Source organism: Macrobrachium rosenbergii, chromosome 15, assembly GCF_040412425.1.
Source record: "Macrobrachium rosenbergii isolate ZJJX-2024 chromosome 15, ASM4041242v1, whole genome shotgun sequence".
Taxonomy (NCBI): Eukaryota; Metazoa; Arthropoda; class Malacostraca; order Decapoda; family Palaemonidae; genus Macrobrachium; species Macrobrachium rosenbergii.
In genome coordinates, this window is record NC_089755.1 from 59,144,298 (window position 1) to 59,161,797 (window position 17,500).

Genomic DNA, 17,500 nt, shown 5'->3' on the forward strand with positions numbered 1-17,500 from the left:
CGCCCCTCGTCAAATGGGCCTATTCCTCGGATGTTCGGGAACACAAACAGAGGCGTTATAGGCCTATTCCGCCATGACATGTACAGAGATTAATCTCTGGGTTTAGCTGATGTGTTTATGTGTTGTCTCTCTGTCTATGTACCTATCTGTCTATCTAGGTTCTGAGATATGTTTATCAGTTCGTAAGGGTCTAATGTTTATATATCTGTCAGCCGATTTTCATTTGTTTATCTGCATGGTCATGACGAGTAAATATTTAGATAGTGTCTATCTATCTGTCACTTGAGATTCTCTCTCTCTCTCTCTCTTTCTCTCTCTCTCTCTCTCTCTCTCTCTCTCTCTATATATATATATATATATATATATATATATATATATATATATATATATATATATATATATTTATATATGACGTGTATGTTGAAACAGACACACACGCACACACACACATACACATACTTGGTTCCGGTCCTCTGTCTAACTTGGGTTCGTATCTCACTTAGGAAATGAATTTCTCCATTCATTTCCTTCCGGATACCAAGGCTTTCAGTGAAAACCGTAGCCAGAATATCGAGAAATATTTGGAAATTAGAAGGTGAGAGGGTGTTGTAGTTACACACTTACACGTACACATACACACATTCACATACAAAGGTGAAAAGTTTTAGGACACGTACCAGAACCCGTAGTTAGTTACCTGGTCATTATATGCCTGTGATTGATTGATATATATATATATATATATATATATATATATATATATATATATATATATATATATTTAGATATATGTATATATGCTGTATATATTTAGATGTATGATGTATATATATATATGTATATATATATATATACAGTATATATATATATTTAGATGTATATATGTATATATATACTGTATATATATATATATATATAATATATCTAAAAATATATATATATATATATATATATATATATATATATATATATGTATGTATATATATATATATATATATATATATATATATATATATATATATATATATATATATATACACTATCACACACACAAGTGTATATATATATACATATATATATATATATATATATATATATATATATATATATATATACATATATACTTATCATACATACACGTGTATATATATATATATATATATATATATATATATATATATATATATATATATATATATATATATATATATATATATACATATACAAATTATAATCATTGTAAATGAATAAAGCTCAATTAGTCAGCAATTATCATCGTCATTACACTCACCTTCAAAAGCTCCCAGGCGAGACAAGTGATCAGGCTTTCCCAAGACCAACAGAAACTAGTTACTACCTTGGCAGTTGTCGGTATCGACGTAATGCGAGATTGTGGAAACTTTGTTTTGCATGTTCTTTGACAGCTGTGACCTCCAGGATAAAACAAGCATTCTTCGGAGCAGTCGAGTTTTCTGTACAGCGCATAATACTGTATGAAACTCTCAGCCACGGCCCGGTGCTGGCCTGTGTTGGTGGAACCAGACGCACGATCATGGCTATCTTTAACCTGAAATAAAATAAAAACTACTTAGGCTAGAGGGCTGCAATTTGGTATATTTGATGATTAGAGTGTGGATGATCAACATGCCAAATTGCAGCCCTCTAGTCTCAGTAGTTTTTAAGATCTGAGGGTGGACAGACAAAGTGCGGACGGACAGACAAAGCCGTCACAATAGTTTTGTTTTATAGAAAACTAAAAACAACCTTAAACATTATCTGTTCAACTTGGAGTAACACACTATAGGCCTAGTTTTCTGGAGTTTGTCATATTAGGTCTACTTAACACTTTCGCATATATGTCATTAAATAAACATGCGTGTTTCACGGAATCTATTTGGGTTTATACCTGTCTGTTATGTAACTGGGGCAAACATACATACGAACTTATAATTATGTTCTCAAGTTTTGACAGAGAATGTCCCCCCGATTTCGTAAAATTAGAAAAAAAAAATCGTAAAATTGACGCAGTTTTTACATTTTCAGTTACAGCAATTTATTTTCTCTTTCAAGAATGCAAAGCGTATTACTCGGCCTAAGATGCTCGAATTGGTTTCCGAAATATAGAAAAATTAATATTTCTGTGGATAAGAGCAACGTTCTCAACTTCAGTTGTAAGCATGAGATTTTTTACAAAGACATTAAACCCTTTGTTTTGATCCGAGCCACCTGACCACTCTCACCGGAAGAGTACTAGCATGTGTCTAAAAGTATATAGAACGGAAATGACGTAGGTCCTCGGTAAACATGACGTTTTTTCCTAATCTCCCAAAAGTTTCCGAAGAGTCACTTCCACGCGCTGAAGATCATTGCGTACAGACGCAAACAGGCGCCTGTACAGCATATATGTTTCCGTTGAGCTCTTTCGAGCAGTTTCCTGAAGAAAGTGTCTTGATACAGTCGTGTTCCGCCGTTTGTAATTAGTCTAAGTAATCTGAATGATTACTCCTTTCCTGTGTGGTATGTTGACTCTGATGTCTTTGTCAATTGTGCTCTTGTTGTTAACGTCAATGACAGTTAATGTCTTTGTCAGCTGTGCTCTTGTTGTAACAACAATGACAGTTAATGCCTTTGTCAGCTGTGCTCTTGTTGTTACAGCAATGACAGTTAATGTCTGTCAGTTGTGCTCTTGTTGTTACACCAATGACAGTTAATGTCTTGGTCAGTTGTGCTCTTGTTGTTGCATCAATGACAGTTAAAATCTTTGTCAGTTGTGTTCTTGTTGTAACAACAATGACAGTTAATGTCTTTGTCAATTGTGCTCTTGTTGTAACAACAATAACACAGTTAATGTCTTGTCAGTTATGCTCTTGTAGTTACATCAATTACAGTTAATGTCTTTGTCAATTGTGCTCTTGTTGTTACAACAATGACAGTTAATGTCTTTGTCAATTATGCTCTTATTGTTACATCAGTGACAAGTGAATTCTTGGAATTTGAGAGCAATATGCCTTTGTGTGACACCTGTAATTTGACAAGTTTCTTTTCCGATTACCATTGGTGCTCTGTTATTCACTATTCTGGGCTAGACTGTGCAAGAAGTCTTTTAATAATAATAATAATAATAATAATAATAATAATAATAATAATAATACAATACAATAAATTAGTTTCACTAGATAAAATACTTGAACGATGAAAGGTTACACCCAAAAGACTGCAGATAATAATAATAATAATAATAATAATAATAATAATAATAATAATAATAATAATAATAATAACATACAATTCTTCTCAGCCAGAGGACCACAGATTATAAATATAAAAAGCACTGTATCATAATTCTCTTCCATTATCAATATGTGGATTTTGGCAACTGCAATCACTAGAAGACTCATAGACTTTATTTTAGGGCAGCCTAGGTCACGCTGGGTCACATTGAGACCTGAGAGAAGCCCCAAGAGTGAGTGGTGGCCTCTTGAAGAAGTCACTAATGAGGCTTCTGTTTTCTGTCTGGCCTGGGAAAGGTGGTCGGTCGGAAAGAGTCAAATTTAACATTTAAAAATACATAAAATGAAAAATTTAGGTGTTTTCGGACGGGACTCGGTAATTAATTAGAAAGTGGTAAAAATTTTTATTTTTATTTTCTAATATTTTTATTTATTTATTTATTTATTTATTTTATTTTTTTTTGCTTTTGAGAAGTATGCTGTTCAGTAAACAAAGTTTATTATGGAAATTAATTAAATACGTGGACTATAGAAAGTATAGATGAATGCGTGTGTGTGTATCTATACGTTTGTATGTATGTATTCAAACGGTATTCCGTAAAAAAGTGTATTGTAAATTTGAATTGTATATATATATATATATATATATATATATATATATATATATATATATATATATATATATATATATATATATATATAATATATGTGTATGTGTGTGTGTGTGTGTGTGTATACATATTGTATATATATGTACAGTATATATATTATATATATGATTATTATTATTGATATTATTATTCAATTTAAAATTGTCACTTAATTCATGGTTTTTTAATGCCTCAAACGAACTCAAATTGTTTGATAATTATATCATTTTTATCACAGACAGACAGACAGATATCAAGGACAAATTATAATAATTTTAACTGAAGAACACAGGATATCCGATTTAAATCCTATTCAGTGTCAAAAGAAAACTCTCTCTCTCTCTCTCTCTCTCTCTCTCTCTCTCTCTCTCTCTCTCTCTCTCTCTCTCTCTCTCTCTCATTTTGTCTTCTGCTGTACAGACGTCCTTCAAATCCTGCTAAACAGGACCAACTCGTTTTGCAGGACACCAAGAAACAGTCCTACGGTTCAATCGCAGTCAGTGGCTCTAACATCGACTGTAATATCTCGAAGAGGTACCTCTAATTATCTCGTCATCTGGGCATAAACGGGGCACCAAGTGATACTACAAGACGCATACATACATCATGTCGCCACACCGGAAAGAGAGATAGTGCGAGAGGGCGCGAAAAAGAGAGAAAAAGACGAGAAAACAGAAGAATTAGCGACGCAAGAGGCCATAGAACGTATCCTGTAAGGTAGAAGAGCTAGCCAGGAAGTGGGCGTGGCTTCAAATTCCACGTCCGGACGGTTATCGAAGGTAAGAGAGTTTGGATGACCTCTATTTTTTTATTTTTTTATTAATTATTTCTCACTGAAAAGAAGCTTTAGAAGTGCTACAGAAGTTTAATTCGAACTTCCAAGTTCAAGATCTCTGTTTTTTTAAAATTAGTTATTTCTCGCTTAAAAGGATTTTTAATAAGAGATTTTTTTTGTTTAATTTGATCAGATTATTTTTGTTATTATTATTTCTCATTTAAAAGAAGTTTTAGAGGTTCTAGAAGTGAGAGACTTTTTTTATTCAGGTTTGATACAAACTTCTAAGTTCAATCAATTTTTTGTATCAATTATTTCTCACTTAAAAGAAGTTTTAGAAGTTCTAGAAGTGAGAGTTTTCAATTCAGGTTTAATTCGAACTTCTAAGTTCAATCACTTTTTTATTAATCAGTTATTTCTCACTTGAAGAAGTTTTAGAAGAGAGATTTTGTATCAGTTATATCTCACTTAAAAGAAGTTTTAGAAGTTTACAGGTGAAAGATTTTTATTTAGTTTTAATTTGAACTCCCAAGTTCAAGAAGTTGTTTCATATGTGTATTGTATTGTCTCTACTTTGTATAAGATTCCATGTATATTATTATTATTATTATTATTATTATTATTATTATTATTATTATTATTATTATTATTATAAACAGGAGCTTTAAAAGAAAGTTTTTACTATCGAACTTTCCCGCAATTTTCACGCTTCCGAGCCATCTACAAACTCTTACGGGACATTTCCGAATTTGAACTGAACTGAATATAGAATTTAGGCCGAACGCCAAGCACTGGGACCTATGGGGTCATTCAGCGCTGAAACCGAAATTGACAGTAAAAGGTTTGAAAGGTGTAACAGGAGGAAAACCTCAAAGCAGTCGCACTATGAATCAATTGTTGGAAAATAGGTTGAGGAAATAAGATGGAAGAAAGAGAATATGAAAGGAGGTACAGTAAAAGGAACGAAAGGGGTTGCAGCTAGCTAGGGGCCGAAGGCACGCCGCAAGGAACCTTAAGTAATGCCTACAGTGCACCGGTTTCCGAGTTGCGAATTCAGGAAAGACGTAATTCAACTGTCCTGGCAGATTGGAGGTAGAGGTGTGTTGTGTCATATTCCCAGAAGCTTTAAAAGGCAACAGGTTACTTTGTCATAATTTTTAATAGATTTTTAGGTTATTTTTCGTAGCCTTTTTTTAGCCAAATGCCATGGCATTTTGATCATAGTTTTTAAAAGAATTTATTTTTTAGCGTTTACCGTAAATATAAAACTTTTTCAACTAAATCCATGGCATTTTGATCATAATTTCTAAAAGATTTTTATGTTATTTTTCTTAGCTTTTTGTCGTAAATATAAAACTTTTTCTACTAAATCCATCACATTTGGACCATAGTTTTTAAAAAAAAATTTTGTTTTTTTTGTTATCTTTTTATCATATCTACAAAACTTATTTATCCAATTTCATGGCATAATGACGAAGCAATATCAAAATACTTTGTTCTCAGTAGGCCTATGAGGACAGATTTTTCAGGTTGAAATATTAACACTGAGTCTAGAAGGTAGTCCATTTATAATAATTTTCAAAAAATTTTATGTTTATTAGTTTTTATCGCATATATAAGACTTATTCAACTCAATTCATGGCATTTTGACAAAGCTTTATCAAAGCTACCTTGTCCTGACTAGGCCTATAGGTAGTTCCACCCTAAATTCACAGCTTAGATCACCACAAAATTCTCCCTAAAAAAATTGCCCTTAACCATAACCTTTTAACCCCCTCCCGGAATCGATTCCGAGTTTGTCGTTGCTTCATTTGCACCCCCTTTCTTCTAGCAAAACCCCTTCCGAACGGAAATAGCTTTCTTTTAACTTTCTCCTGAAACTTTCTATGTCTGTCATGCAGGTGTTAGTTAGTACTTCCATTAATTTAGATTCTGGGTAATTAGTTAACGATATGGCTTCCTGGCAGGGTCATTGACCATAATTAGGGAATAAATGTCACTAAAATTTTTAATTAATAGTTTTGTAGGGGGAAGTACAAGTGGTAGTGAGTCACAGTGCGGTCTGAGAGTTAGTTCATTGTTTCATATAATAATAATAATAATAATAATAATAATAATAATAATAATAATAATAATAATAATAATAATAAAAAATTTGCGTCTCGTAATAGCTGGAAAAGAATGACTTATAACAGAATGATAAAATTCTACTTTTCTCCTCAAATTCTAGTGGCCCACCCCCTCTCTCTCTCTCTCTCTCTCTCTCTCTCTCTCTCTCTCTCTCTCTCTCTCTCTCTCTCTCTCTCTCTCGTCCGGAAATTGAACGGAACATTGACATGAAAAACTATCTAGAAATTGAAATGATTGATTTATATTTTTTCCAATTTCTAATGGCCCACCTCTCTCTCTCTCTCTCTCTCTCTCTCTCTCTCTCTCTCTCTCTCTCTCTCTCTCTCTCTCTCTCTCTCTCTCTCTCTCTCGTCCGGAAATGAGAATTTAAGGCTGACATTGAAAACCGTCGAGAAATCCAATCTTTAATGATAATATGAGTGGAATGTCATGGAACAGTTAGCCTAGGTTCGAGTCCTAGCTTGGATCTAGCAGTTTCTGCATTTGATTCCCAATGGATTCAAGGTTTCTAGTGAAAAAGTTGTTTATTATTTATATATAAAGGGAACTGATAAGTTGTGAGGTTATTTTGAATTATCCACACCTTCCCCCCCTTCATCTACTTAATGGGGAGGGTGGAGGGGGGGGAGCAAAAGAGAATTATTAAGGGCTAACCAAAGACCAAATTCCTATCAGTCTTGACTTCCTGGTAAATAGCCATAAAAAAAAAAGAAACATCACCCTTCGAACAATGGCCCCCAATGCCCTCCTAGTGGCCTGCACGGGGCACCACGACCACTCAGTGCCCAGTCGAACAATCAGAAGAGAGAGAGAGAGAGAGAGAGAGAGAGAGAGAGAGAGAGAGAGAGAGAGAGAGAGAGAGAGCCATCATATATTGGGGGAAAGATAGAATCTTATCATTTCAGCTTCTAGATGGTTTCTAATGTCAATGTTCCCTTCACATTTGCGGATGAGAGAGAGAGAGAGAGAGAGAGAGAGAGAGAGAGAGAGAGAGAGAGAACCATATTTCATATCGTAATGATAAGGAAAGAAGGATATAGTTAGAGAGAGAGGGAGCCAGCCGTATTAAAGGATCTTATGATAAGGAGAGAAAGGTATAGATACAGAGAGAGAGAGAGAGAGAGAGAGAGAGAGAGAGAGAGAGAGGACGCGAAGGAGAAGCAGAAAAGCAGGAAGTAGTTTTGGGGGTGACGCCAGGACGGAAGGCAGGATTTATAGGGGTGGGGGGTAGTGAGTCGCCAAGTAGGTATATCCTGTCCCCTATAAATCTGCTCTTAACTCCCTCCCTCCCCCCTCTCTCTCTCTCTCTCTCTCTCTCTCTCTCTCTCTCTCTCTCTCTCTCTCTCTCTCTCTCTCATCCGGAAATGTGAACGGAACATTAACATTAAAAACTATTTAGGAATTGAATGATAAATTTCTATTTTTCTCCCAATTTCTTATAATCCAACTCTCTCTCTCTCTCTCTCTCTCTCTCTCTCTCTCTCTCTCTCTCTCTCTCTCTCTCTCTCTCAGGAAGGTAAGCCAGATTCCTTTCCTGAACCGTTGGGTGTCATCGATTGAGTTTAAAGAGACAGCCATTGAAAGGAAGAATGGAAAAATACTATTATATATTTATTTATTTATTTATTTATTTATTTTTTATTTATTTATTTATTTATTAAGGATTCTCGTTTTTGTTTTTGTTGTGTTTTTTCATTTTAACTCGTAATGGTACATTCTCTCTCTCTCTCTCTCTCTCTCTCTCTCTCTCTTTGTATATGATTTGCTAAGAGCTCGGACTGGGAAAGAATAAAGCCAGTCGCTCGACAGAGAACAAGAAAACAGCTAATAAACATAACAGGTAAAAGAGAGAGAGAGAGAGAGAGAGAGAGAGAGAGAGAGAGAGAGAGAGAGAGAGAGAGAGAAATTACCAGGTGATACTTACCTGTTGATTAGTTCCACCCCACCAGGAGGAGGGGGGATGGGGGATTACCTCGTCGAGGTACACACAGAGAGAGAGAGAGAGAGAAAGAGAGAGAGAGAGAGAGGGAAAATCATAAATGGTACCTGTGTTTTGCCATAGACATCAGCTACTAAGCCCTCTGTTTATTAATGGGTATCTGTCAGTTGACACTTTGGTCTTCCCTGGTTACCTGCTACTTAGCACTTTGATTTATTGTGAGCATGCTACTTGGCACTTCAAGTTGTGGCACTTTTATAATTTTTTTTTTTAATCTTGGATATCTGCTATTAAAAATTAGCTACTTGTGTTTGTTTGTTTTTTTTTTTTCTTGAGTATTTTGAACTTGACTTTGTGTTTGTGGTTTTCTTATCTTTGTGTTTGTAATTATCTTCTACTTGACAATTTATGTTCTTGAGGCTACTTGACTCTTAATATTCTCTTGGCTACTTAGCTCTTTATATTCTCATGGCTGCTTGACGCTTTATCTTCTCGTGGCTACTTGGCAATTTATATTCTTGAGGCTACTTGGCACCTTATATGTTTGTGGCTACTTGGCACTTTATATTCTCGTAGCTACTTGACTCTATATTCTCGTGGCTACTCGGCACACTAAACTCTTGTGGCTACTTGACACTTTTTATTCTTGTGGCTACTTGACACCTTTTTTTATTCTTGTGGCTACTTGACACTTTTTTATTCTTGTGGCTACTTGCCACTTTATACTCTCGCGGTGCTCGACCACTGGACGTTAATTCGTCATTTTTAAGTGCTGCGTGTCACTTTTTACAATCAAATGCTACTCGACACTGTGCTGTCCAAGGAAGTAGCATAAATCATGATGTTAAATTTCCACACAACTGGGTAAATACATCTTGGAAACTTATCACTTGTCTTCCGTCAAAGACATCTGCCAGCGTATTTAAATGCACATTTGAGAGTTTAAAAAAATACATTTTTGTGTCTGGGCGAGCAGATGCATCTGTAATGATTCTTATTTTTAGAATCTTCGCATCTGCGTGGTTAGAAGTGTTTAGTGTCCGGCACGCGGGCTTCTTAGTGTCATGACTAGTAAATTTTTTTTAACTAATTCTACACAATATAAGTGTCTGCAGGTGCAGACCTAATGTTTTGGTAAGTTCGTTTTGTTTAAAAGCGTCTGTGAATCACGCTTGATTTTTTTTTTTTGTTCTTATGTTACATGCAATCATATGTGTGTGTATATATATATATATATATATATATATATATATATTATATATATATATATATATATATATATTTCTGTAACATTCAGATATTGTTTATTGTTGAATATCTTTTTTTTGTAATCTCTCTCTCTCTCTCTCTCTCTCTCTCTCTCTCTCTCTCTCTCTCTCTCTCTCTCTCTCTCTCTCTCTTCTTCTTCTTCTTCTTCTTCTTCTTCTTCTTCTTCTATAGGGTTTATGCAAATGATCTTGTGTTAAGATTTTTATTTAAAAATAAGTTCTTCGAACTGAGAGAGAGAGAGAGAGAGAGAGAGAGAGAGAGAGAGAGAGAGAGAGAGAGAGAGAGAGAGAGAGAGAGCCAGCTCATTATAGGTATCTAATGTGGGTATGTATAATCTAAACTAAAGTAATATACAAGAAATACTTAGAGAGAGAGAGAGAGACAGAGACAGAGATGAACTTTAAACGAAGCTTTCTGCTTAATTAGTTCATTAAGCGACTCCCTAAATATGAAAGTCGAGTGAGACAGCAACCTTTCCCCTCTTTCAAGTAAGCAGTTTGACTTTGCGTGTCCCTCAGGAAACAAAAACAAACACAAAAACAAAACTCTAACACAAGAAAATTTCATTTCCTCTGAAGGAGAAATTTTTTTTTTTTTTTTTTTACCAGCAAATGCAACCCCTAGCTTGTTTCCACCCTAACTCTGTCTGGTGTTGATAAATTGGTCTAATTATCCCGCGCGTCAACAAACAGAAACGTTAGCATTACCAGAGAGTGGTTTAATATTTTGCTTTTCATTTGCCACCTAAAATAAACGTCTTGTTTTTAAAGGACCTCCTACAGATTTAAGAAGCTCTTCTTTCATGAAACTGTTCTGTGCTGGGGTGTATTTGGTGTGCGGGCGCTTTTTGTTAATGTCTGGGCTGTTCCGTTAGGTCATATTAATATTCTGCATGTTTATGTAGTGAATTATGGGCCAAGAATCCTCTTATGTATATGTATATATATATATATATATATATATATATATATGTATATATATATATATATGTATATATGTGTATATATATATATATATATATATATATATATATATATATATATATATATATATATATATATATATATATATAAATATTATATATATATATATATATATATATATATATATATATATATGTATATATAATGTGTTTGAATTTTTGTCACTTATATATATATATATATATATATATATATATATATATATATAAATGGCATTTTTGTGTTTTTTTATGTTCACAAAAATTATGCCACAAAGGTGATACATATATTACATACATACATTCATACATACATACCCACACACACACATATGTATATGTATATATATACATAAGGTAATTTAACTGACACGTGAATTACAAAATAATCAAGTACATAAAGTGAAGCCGTTTATTAAAATCAAGTGTACCGTTGTAGCTCTCTTCTCAATAACCACAAGAAAAAGCACCGTGTAACATCATCTATACCAGTCAACATTGCTCCCCGCAATCACGTACAATCAAACGCCAATTTCGTCCAATGTCTGACGATAGTTTTGTGGGAGAACAAAATCCGTTTCGTCCAGAAGCTGAACCTCTCTGACAGAGCCCTTAAGTGCGTAAGAAGATTCTCCCCCGTCTCGTGCAGACTTAGCGAAAGAGGGGACATATGGCTTGCATTAGCTGATGACAGTTTTTATCTGACTTTCCCCACCCCTTCCCCCTCCCCCCACCAGCGTCGTGCATTGATAAGGGTGCTTCAAAAGCAATGCACTGGTATATGGTCATTTGTCTTAGCCCATGCACGGTCCTTGCAGTTACAGAGTGACGAGAGGGTCTATTTACGTCGCTCGTGGTGACTTTCCTGTGCTCATTTGAATAGATCAGGAGTTGCAGAGTTGCAGGGTTGCAGATTTGCAGTTTTTCCTGTGTTGTTTTCGCCTCGTGATGTCATTTTTTTTTTTCTCTCTGATGCCTTCTCACCTAGTTGCGAAGCCAGCAAACACTGTTTACAAAGCAAGTCTGTTATTAGCCAGCAAACACGCACAGATGATGCTCTCGTGGACGGAGTCCATTCGTGTCCTGAGCAATCATCCAATTTAGGTCGAACTTTCCACAAATGGGGAAGGAGAAGAAGAAGAAGAAGAAAATGCAGATGGCTGGTCAGTCTCTCTCTCTCTCTCTCTCTCTCTCTCTCTCTCTCTCTCTCTCTCTCTCGTTCCTTCTCTTTCTCTCTCTCATTCTTCCTTTCTCTCTCTCTCTCTCTCATTCCTCCTCTTTCTCTCTCTATCATTCCTCCTCTTTCTCCCTCTCTCTCATTCCTCCTTTCTCTCTCTCTCTCTCTCTCTCTCTCTCTCTCTCTCTCTCTCTCTCTGCAGCTGTGAATACTTGCCGGCTTTCCCCTTAAGACTTGGAGAGGGAAAGATAACAATGGCATTATGAAGCTACGAATTGTATCTCAACCTTCCTTATACTGTAGAATTGACCTGCGCTTCTGAAAGTCCTTTTTGGGTCTATTTTCTAATTCTTTAATGAAGGATGATTAGTTAATTAGATAAGAATATGGAAATGAATGAAAACAGTCGGTGATTATATTGCAGAACGTATAAGTAGTTAAATGATATTAATAATTCATGAGAAATTGTTGCAATATTCAGCATTTGAAAGAAGGAATACTTTCACTGAATAATATTCACCGCAGCCAAACAGTGTTGACATAAATGAATGGCTAACTCTCTCTCTCTCTCTCTCTCTCTCTCTCTCTCTCTCTCTCTCTCTCTCTCTCCAATAAACATTGTACAATACCCAATGTATGATGGAAATAAAAATTATTACTGCTACTACTACTAATACTCTCTCTCTCTCTCTCTCTCTCTCTCTCTCTCTCTCTCTCTCTCTCTCTCTCTCTCTCAATAAACATTGTAGAATACCCAATGTATGATGAGAATAAAATTTACTATTATTATTACTACTGTTACATCTCTCTCTCTCTCTCTCTCTCTCTCTCTCTCTCTCTCTCTCTCTCTCTCTCTCTCATACAAACGCCAGGAATATGCGAGAATCTGATATACATGAATTTGACGAAGCATTTAAAAAAAAAAAAGGAAAGGAACCAGAAATAGTTTCGTGTGTCATATGACCTGTGTCATATGACACCCCACCCCACTCTCCCACCCCTCAAAAAAAAAAAAGAGGCACCTAGCTCCTACTTTCTCACGTTTCTCCATTGGCACTGGCAATTGAAGTGCCTCGTAGCAGATCCGCCTGCGGTGTTCCCCCTTGCTGAGAACAGTTCGTTTGTTTATTATTGTTTTTTTTTTTTTTTTTTTTTTTTTTTTGTCTTTGCTAATGCTGTTGTTGGTGCTGTGTTTGCTGATGCTGTTGTTGCTGCTGTGTTTGCGTTTTTGGTGTCATTGTTAGGGTGAAGGGAAAGGGTATTAATATTATTATTATTATTATTATTATTATTATTATTATTATTATTATTATTATTATTATTATGCTGTGTTTGTGTTTTTGGTGTCATTGTAGGGGAAAGAGAGAATTATTATTATTATTATTATTATTATTATTATTATTATTATTATTATTATTATTATTATTATTATTATTCACACTTTCATATGAAAACACATAAATATATTATACATAAATAAATAAATTTTTAAAGATTGGCAAAATATTCATAGACAGTCATTTAGAAATGTCAGAAAAAGTTGAGTCTCTCTCTCTCTCTCTCTCTCTCTCTCTCTCTCTCTCTCTCTCTCTCTCTCTCTCTCTGCTGGACTTGAGAGAGAGAGAGACTGAAACGTATATCAGAGGGAGACAGAGAACCAGAGAGTGACAGACACGCACACACACACACGAAGGCAAAGAGAATTATCAAAAGCCAATCTCTGTTTCGAAGAGAGAGAGAGAGAGAGAAAGAGAGAGAGAGAGATTAAAACGTACATCAGAGGGAGACAGAGAAACAGAGAGTGACAGACACACACACACACACACACACACACGAAGGCAAAGAGAGACATTATCGAAAGCCAATCTCTGTGAAACAGCTGACGAATTGCCCCGTCATCGACAAAAGTGGCTGGTCGTGTTTATTGCAATTTTCAGATCAGATTTTCGTCGAATTGAAGTAAACAAGAAAAAGAGGCAATTTTGTCCACTCTTGCGACATTGTAATGGAATAAAGGGACCAAGATTGCTCTCTCTCTCTCTCTCTCTCTCTCTCTCTCTCTCTCTCTCTCTCTCTCTCTCTCTCTCTCTCTCTCTCTCAGTTTTCGTAATGATTGAGCAATATGATTGATTCGCAGATGTGTCTAGATAGTGGGACCTTGAAAAAAACACTTGTTTTATTATCTTGCTTCTGAAGAAAGTCGTGAGCAACTTCGAGCGAATTGTGATGGACACAACGAGGAACATTTGTGCAGGGTTCTATATTCATTGCAGATAGATTGGGGTCATTAGTTGCAATTGAAAAACAGTTGTCATGGATGTAAAAGTTATAAAAACGAGATACCTTGAGTACAGCGCTTACAGCCAAGGCGCATGTAACAGTGTGTGGGTGAGAGAGAGAGAGAGAGAGAGAGAGAGAGAGAGAGAGAGAGAGAGAGAGAGAGAGAGAGAGAGAGAATACAGACATGCTTGGATGTGCTAAAGAAAGTCTAAGGGATTTACGTGCCACTGAGTTAATTGAGACATTCATTAACATGTTCAAAAGGGCAGTGAACTTGTGACTGATGCATATGGATGATAAAAGTATGTCTACCTATGGAGTTTATATATATATATATATATATATATATATATATATATATATATATATATATATATATATATATATATTATATATATATATATATATACATATATAAATATACTGTATATATATACATATAAATATATAAATATATATACACACAAATGTATGTATGTATGTGTATGTTCTCTATGGTTACGTGCATGGATACTCATACAACATTTCCCTGAAACGTTAACAATCACGCAGAGGAAATGGCTAAGAATCGTCGAAAGGGTCTTGTCTAGTTCCACAGTCGGGACATGACGTCACGTAACCAATTTTGATTCACTTTGTCTTTGCGTCAAATTTTCGAGAAATGGTGACGTTGAACTTTGACCCTTTTGCTTGTGACGAAGCTCTAATTTCAGGGGTTGTTTTTGTTTGAGTTGTTGTATTTTTGTATTTTTTTTTCTCATACATTGCATGTTTGTGTTTTCCACTTTGTTGTATTCTTCAACATTTTGTGTTGTATCTGACTGCATTCTACAGTAGCTTGTCTATTGTATCGTTTTGATATTTGTGCAGTATTTTGTTGTATTCAATCTTATTGTATCGCCATGATTCATCTGTTGAATTTGCCCGTATTCTATTTTTTGTTGGTACATTTTTACAATTTTTTTTTCATTTTTTGTATATTGTATTGTGGTGTATCCCAGTTTCTTGTACTGTGAAGCCTCGAGTTGTTTAGTAAACTCACGATCCAGGGTCTCTCTCTCTCTCTCTCTCTCTCTCTCTCTCTCTCTCTCTCTCTCTCTCTCTCTCTCTCTCTCTCGCTGATGTTTTATATACTAAGAATGATTTTATTATAATTAATTAATTTTACATTACGGTGGTCGGCAAGAAATTTTAATTCATTTTGCTCATATATAATTATATATATATATATATATATATATATATATATATATATATATATATATATATATATATATATATATATATATATATGTGTGTACATACACATACACACAGACAATGAAAGGAGCTTTCATTCATAACCGTGACAGACTGACGAGCGTACAAACAGACAGAAAACAGGAACAGTTAGCATAAACGCCAATGGGACGCTGGAGATTAATTCATGTACAGAAATCAACACACGAGGACCCTTCCCGGAATAAACCCGTGACATGCGCCCACTACAAGAGAGAGAGAGAGAGAGAGAGAGAGAGAGAGAGAGAGAGAGAGAGAAGAGAGAGTAAAAGAAATAGGGCAGTAAGGGCGTCGGCTCACGGGAATAAGACGTTAATCTGGTTCTTACGGGCGGCGCGAGGAAGTCTGGCCTCCGGGAGGATGTTGATAATAAGCGCTGGCCAGCGACCACTCAGCCCCACACCAACGCAGGCTACAACACCATCGGTTTAAGAGGCCTATGATAGCCCCTACCTCCTTGCCAGGACTAACCAGGGCTTACCAGGACCGTGGAGAATTTAAGGGGGTGCGAGAACGGACCTTGGCTGAAAGTACGTGTCCGTGCGCAGCGGAAAAGGGACACTTCCAGTGTCTTGATTAAACTATTTTTCGATTAGCGAAGCGAGTCGATGCGACTGTCGGTAAAGTAGGTGTTAAACAGCGTGTTTATAGGAAGCGTTCTCTTTCAATGTTTTTTTTACGTTTTCAAAGGTTTTATTATTTCGTCAAGGCGCTATTTTTCATCACGCTCCTGTCTTGAACCCATTTCTAACATAAAAAGGATACAAATAAGAGATAATTGATATAATTCAGACTTAAAACATTACAAGATTATCTAGATCGAAGAAACTTTGTGAAAAGTCAGGCCATTTGGGGAAGAAAGTCATCAACTTCATAGCGTTCATTGATGACATTTGACAGGTATACGGGGACCAGGAAGTTATTTATGTAGGAGAACTGTATAAAGTTTTTTCATTTTTATGTAGAAATTACGCATTACTCGTGGACACAAATAAAAGTCACAGAATTTTGCTGACTAAAGAAAAGAATCATGAAATCTCTGGTCGTGTCAATCTATAACTTCTGAAAGCGCAAACTGGAAGCCACAGGGAATTCCACAAATGTGTGCGCTTGCGCGCTGACAAGTAAGTACATAGATACGCCCTAGTATACGAGAGTGCATGTCTTCTATTCACAGACATCATTAAACAAGTAAAAGATGCGCAATCGAGTTTTCTGTACAGCCGCTACAGCGTATTATCAAGGCCACCGAAAATAGATCTATCTTTCGGAGGTCTCGGTATAATGCTGTATGACCCGCGGCCCATGAAACTTTAACCACGGCCCGGAGGTGACCGATCCTATATCGTTGCCAGGCGCACGATTATGGCTAAATTTAACCTGAAATAAAATAAAAACTGCTGAGGCTAGAGGGCTGCAATTTGGTATGTTTGATGATTGGAGGGTGGATGATCAACATACCAATTTGCAGCCCTCTAGCCTCAGTAGTTTTTAAGATCTGAGGGCGGACAGAACGAAGTGGGGACGGGCAGAAAAAGCCGGCACAATAGTTTTCTTTTATATAAAACTAAAAAGGGGGCCATGGAAATATTAGTTCTCAGAGTAATAAATACAAACATTACAGTTTCGTCATTCGGATGGGATTAAGAGATTAATGAAAGATTACTAATATTATCTCATCATTAGGGTTGTTATTTTTGTCTTTCACATTTTTCTGTGTTAGAATTACACTCATAATTACGTCAAAAAACAGTAATTTGTTTGACGTTTCGCTTCGGAAAACAATATCCTAATTATGTAGAGCAGAAAGG

General features: G+C 35.5%; 1 protein-coding gene across 1 annotated transcript in view; it reads left to right on the forward strand.

Annotated features, from left to right (window-relative positions):
- LOC136846822 (G-protein coupled receptor moody-like) overlaps positions 1-17,500 on the forward strand; it is a 51,147-nt gene that overhangs the window by 1,867 nt on the left and 31,780 nt on the right. Inside the window, exon 2 of the mRNA XM_067118088.1 lies at positions 4,344-4,659. The gene's annotated coding sequence lies outside the window, so the exon portion shown is untranslated. The remainder of the gene's footprint in view (positions 1-4,343; positions 4,660-17,500) is intronic.